Raw genomic sequence first — 6162 nt, 5'->3', positions numbered from 1 at the left:
TTTAGGTCAGTGGTGAAATCTAAAATTTGTTACTATCGGTTCTGTGGGCATGGCTTGGTGGGGGGGTAATGTGACTGGGTGGGCATGGCCAATTTTTTTTCTTTTTTACTTTTAAAATCATTTTTTCTACAACCGCTTCCGCGAAGAGGTTGTAAAAAATGCTTTCAAAAGGCTCTGACGATCCCAGCTGAGTTGCCTGATCAGCAGAGGCTTTTAAAAGAAAAAAAGCCTCTGCCGATCAGGCAACTCAGCTTGGATTGTCAGAGGCTCTTAAAAGCATTTTTTCTACAACCTCTGAAGAGGTTGTAGAAAAATGCTTTTAAAAGCCTTTGACGATCTCAGCTGAGCCGCGCGATCATCAGAGGCTTTTTTTTACTTTTAAAAGCATTTTTTCAGCCGAAAAGGTTGTAGAAAAAATGCTTTTAAAAACTAAAAAAAAAAGCCTCTGATGATTGTGCGGCTCAGTTGGGCATGTGGGGGGAGGCCGCAGGGATTTTTGCTACCAGTTCTCCGAACCACCCGCCTCCATCGCTACTGGATCCGGTCCGAACCGGGAGCATTTCACCCCTGGTTTAGGTAACTGTTGTTTTGAAAGGTATTCATCTATTTTTAATATATCAATCTCCTGTCTTTTATACAAATCTGAATAAAAATTATGAAAGGAGTTTTTAATGAGTTCATTGTCTGTTATTACATTATTGCCTTCACAAATTTTTCCAATTACAGTAGAACCTCTGGTCATGAACGCTTCTGACCAGGACCAAATTGGGTTCTGACCAAAAAATTCACAATTTTTTTTTCCTGCGACCGATTTCACCTTCCGCACCATTTTTTTTGTAAGCGCCAAATTCATGGCCAAATCGGTTTGCGACTAGTTATGGAACGAATAATGATTGTGACCAGAGGTTCTACTGTATTGTCTTTTCTCTTTCTTTTCTTAATTTATAAGATAACCATCTGCCTGGTTTGTTAGCAAATTCAAAATGTCTTTGTTTCACGTAGTTCAATTTTGTTTCCATTTCCTGTACAGTTAACATAGATAATTGTTGCTATAACAGTTTAATATGGTGTAAAATTTTAGAATCCACAGGTGTCTTTTGCAACTGAATTTCTTTCTAATTTCATCCAATATCCTTTGCGTCTTTTCCTGGGACTTTTTCTTCTCTAAGCGATTGTACTGTATGAAATAGCCCTTATAACTGCTTTACTAGCATCCCATACTGTTGTTAAGTTTGTCTCTTTTCCCCGATTATTCTCAAAGTATTCCTGCAATTTCTTTTTGCAGTCTTTTATAATCCTATCCTTTTGCAAAATAGCTTCATTTAGTCTCCATCTGAAACTTGAGCTCTTTCCTCTTAAAACCAAAAGCACTGGATTATGGTCTATGAAAGATATAGGCAGAATGTCCACTTTCAGAATTTTATTTGCAAGATTTTTAGATATCCATATCACATCAATCCTTAAAAAATATTTATTTCAGAGAAGAAGGTATATTCTCTAGCATCTCCATTTTTATATCCCCATGAGTCTATTAATACTAGATTATCCATCATCTCAAAAAAGTCTTAGATAATTTACCCTGCGAGGGTTTAACCCCTTTGATGGATGTTCTATCCGAAGTTGGTGTAATCACTCCATTCCAATCCCCCAACATAAACCAGTTTCCATACGAAAAAGGCAGTAATTGATCCATTAAATGATCAAAAAAATTGCTTCTATCATCATTTAGCCTGTACACGCCCACCACTATTGATTTTATCTCATTAAATTCTATTTCCACTGCTATAAATCTGCCATGATCATCTGCTAAAAGTAGTTTAGGATTAAACTGGGGTTTCATATTGTATATAAAACAACTGTTAATCTTTTTTACACCAGCTGATATAAATTCCTCTCTTAATCATTTATTTATCAAATATTTCTTGTCTTGTTTCTTAAAGACAGACTATATTCAAAATAACTTTCCTCAAATAGTGAAATAATTGTTAATGCTTAGATGGAGCATTTGCTCCATTAATATTCCACATGATAATCTCCATCTTTAAGCACCATAATAGATTCCTGTACAACTACCTTAGCCACTTGTTCTTCTTTCTTCTCTCTGCCACTTCTTCTTCAATGCCAACTTTAGGGTCTTGCTCAATCACTAACTTCTTTTCTATACCTATTTATCCACATGGCTCAGGAATTAACTTATATCTGATCAATAAATCCTTAGCTTTCTCTATGGAACTATAGCATTTGTCTTCTCCAGTCCATGCTCCATACAGTCTACTCTAGCTTTCACCTGTTTCATAACTCCTTTCAGATCTTTAATTTCTTCCTGGAGTTCCCTTACGTGTGCATTGATCTTGGTTTCCTGCTTCCAGGCCAATCATTTTATATGCTCTATTTTATGCTGGGTGGTTTTGTTTTAGTAATGTTTTCTTAGAATGAATGTTAATCATAATTATTATTATTGTTCCGTCATTTCTGATATTTACACCACACTAGTTACTTACATTCCAGAAGTTGCTGTCTTATTATCTTAAACAAATATCAAAAGTTGTTTCACTCTTTGTCTCAGGTCTGTTTGAGCTTTGTCCTCTCTGCTTGGGATTTTGCACTATATTTAGCAAACAAGTTAAAAAGTCACACCTTTACATACTAATTGAAACATATTACATCTATTACATTGAAATAAGAAGACTGCCAAGTTTTATACATCTCTACAAGACAGGCAAAAATTTGTACTAGCTGTTGACATATAGTTTTAGTTGACCATTTCATATGTGGTTGACATTTGGTTTTGATTACATGGGATTTAATCCAATGGGTAAACTCATCAGCAAACTAGAAGCAGCTCTAGACATGAGTTATTGTATATGTGTCTAAACAGAGAATAAACTCCACTTTGTTGCCTAGTCTGCAAAAAAACAATCATGCTCAGAAAGCACCAAGGGCCCCATGGTTCAGAACAATCTGTCCTCCATTTTGTCCCCCACTGCCATGTCTATTGGTGGAACAGTTTCTAATTCGAGCCCCAAGGACCTCAGTTTAATCCTGAGCTACAAATATCCTCTTCTATTATTCTGAAACAGCGCTGAATATAATCTACACTCGGTTAAGACTCTCCAGCTCCTTTCAGATCTGGTGGTCAATAACCACCAGATCTGAAGTGGAATTCCCCTCCCTTCTGCTTCCATTTGCTCTGCATACCTCCATGGTCACAAAGTTGTGGTAAGAGATTTTGCATTTACCCATCAGACAATCTAAGATTTCCAAGAGCTGGCAGTAGAGAACAGCATTAGTATGGTGATATGTACAAGACTCTAGCTTTCTAAAGCTCGGAACTCTAAATTATGGATTTCTAGAGCCTAGAAGAATTCTGTTTAAAGGAAAGCAGAGGTAGGGTTTCTACGATCATTATTAGAAGCTAGAACTATAGTGTATGAAAATTTCCTGCTAAAAAATAGCAAACATACACAATGGTCCTAAGTGAAGTCACTTTTATTTATTTATTTATTCATCTGATGGCTGTGGCCAGGGGGGCTTTCTATCAGGTTCGCTTGATTTACCAGTTGCGTCCCTTTCTGGATCGGGACTCCTTACGCAGTCACTCACGCCTTCCCGTCTGGACTATTGTAACACTCTCTACATGGGGCTCCCCTTGAAGAGCACCCGGAGGATCCAACTGGTCCAGAATGCGGCTGCGCGGGTAATTATGAGAGCGACCGACGCTCCCATGTAACACCACTCCTGCGCGAGCTGCACTGGCTCCTGGTGGTCTTCTGGGTGCGATTCAAGGTGTTGGTTGCCACCTTTAAAGCGCTCCATGGCATGGGCCCTGGGTATCTACGAGACCGCCTCCTGCCACCGATAGCCTCCCATCGACCGGTACGCTCCCACAGAGAGGGGCTCCTCCAGGTGCCGTCAGCTAGACAATGCCGGCTGACGACCCCCAGGGGGAGAGCATTCTCTGTGGGGGCCATACCCTCTGGAATGAGCTGCCCCCGGAGATTCGTAGGATTACTGACCTGCGTACCTTTCACCGTCCCCTAAAAACATTACTATCCCAACAAGCAGGGCTGGCCTAAATAATAATAATATTTTTACTTTTTTAATGGGTTGTTTTATTAGAATTTTTGGCCAATTGATTTAATGGTTTTAACTTGTTTTTAATTTTTCTATTGTCATGGTTTTATTTCTGGCTGTACACCGCCCTGAGTCCTTCGGGAGAAGGGCGGTATAGAAATTCAATAAAATAAATAAAAATAAATAAATAAATTTATTTAATATAACTTATATGCCGCCCTATCTCCATAGGATTCAGGGCGGCTCACAACAATTAAAACAAGCCAATAAAAACATAAAATACATAAACAAATATTAAAACCCATTAAAATAATCGAAAACCCCCTCAGTCCAGGCTAGGTGCCGCCAACAGCCATGTTTTTAATTCGCGGCGGAAGGTGTGGAGGTCAGGAGCCAGCTGGAGCCCCAGGTGGAGTTGATTCCAAAGGGTGGAAACTTTTGCCTATTGTTCATGACAACGCCGCTAATCTGCCTTTCCAACAAGAATGCTTTTTAAAAGACTTCTTAAAAGACTTTCTGTTGATCTCAACAATTCCATCTAACCTCAATTCAACTAAGTCCGTGAACTTAAGTTTTCTTGGCTTTAACATTCTCCTGGGAAGCTTGCAGTAAGCATTTACCATTATTTTATTAAAAAATTTATAAATTTTATTAAAACACAAATTTGACATATACACAACATACAACATATAAATAGCTTATCCTTTTAAGCATTGTTTCATAGTGGTCTTCCATCTGTTACCTTATTCTTCTTCCCCTATTTCTTAGTCTACTACTCCTTTTTCCCCTCCTTTTCTTCCTTTCCTTTCCTTTCTTTCTTCCCCCCCTTTTCCATTATAGAGATCTATATATTTTGATTATATCTTTAGTATTCTACATTTCTACATTCATTCATATTATATACATACTTATACCACTTAATACATATAATATATATATATAATTTGTATTTCTAGTCTTCTCTCCTTATATTTATTTTTCTTTATTGACAGCGTTGAGCCAATTATACCATTTGTTCCATATTCTATAGTAGTCTGTCTCTTCTTTTTCTTTAATTTCTTTTGTTAATCTGTCCATCTCAGTGCACTCTAAAATCTTATCAGTTCTTCCTCCGTTGGGATTTTTTCCTGTTCCCAATTTTTTGCATATGTTATTCGTGCTGCTGTTAAGATGTGTAGCATCATGCTTTGGGATATGGTTTTGTAAAGATTCCTAACAAGAATGTTTCTGGGTTTTTTTCTATTTGCTGTTCTGTTATTTGTTCTATCCATTTCTTAATGTTCGACCAAAATTACTTTGCTGCCAGGCACGTCCACCATGGATGATATGTTCCTTGCAATTTCTTACATTTCCAGCACGTTGCACTATTGTTTGTATCTTTGCCAATCTTGTCGGTGACAGATGCCATCTGTAGAACATCTTCAACTGATTTTCCTTGTATGCCACCGCAAGTGTTAGTTTTGCATTCACTTGCCACATTGTTTCCCACTTCTCCAAATCTATTGTATAATTAAAATTTTGCGCTCATTTGATCATTGTATCCTTCACTGTTTCCTCCTCCATTTTGTATCGTAATAGAAATTTATAAATTTTGCTAATTAATTTTTCTTCTGACTCTAATATAATTTTATCTAGTTCCTGTTTCTCTCTATGAATTTCATATATTTTTATATGTTCCTTGTACTTAGATTGAATTTGCGTGTAAGTCCACCAGTTAATTTCTCTGTTTAGATCTGTTTCCAACTGTTGTTTTGATTTCAATTTTCCTTGTTGTTCAATTAAGTCTTTGTATCTTATTAATTTTTGAGTTCTGTTAGATTTGGATGCCTTACTGCTTCTAATGGTGAAAGCCAGATCGGTATTTTCGAGTAGTGCTGTTTTTTAATTTTTAACCAAATTTGTAATAGTGCATTCCTTATTATGTGTCTTTTGAATTAGGTATGTGTTTTGTGTCTCTCATCCCAAAGGAATGAATGCCAACCTGCTTGTATTTCATATCCTTCAATTGTTAGTATTGTGTTATTTTTTAATTCCATCCATTCTTTTACCCAGGATAACACAGCCGCTTGATAGTAAATGTCAGGGCAT

This window comes from Pituophis catenifer, unplaced genomic scaffold (assembly GCF_029215685.1).
Source record: "Pituophis catenifer annectens isolate HBS135680 unplaced genomic scaffold, rPitCat1.0.hap2 SCAF_2, whole genome shotgun sequence".
NCBI lineage: Eukaryota > Metazoa > Chordata > Lepidosauria > Squamata > Colubridae > Pituophis > Pituophis catenifer.
This window is presented reverse-complemented; position numbering follows the sequence as displayed.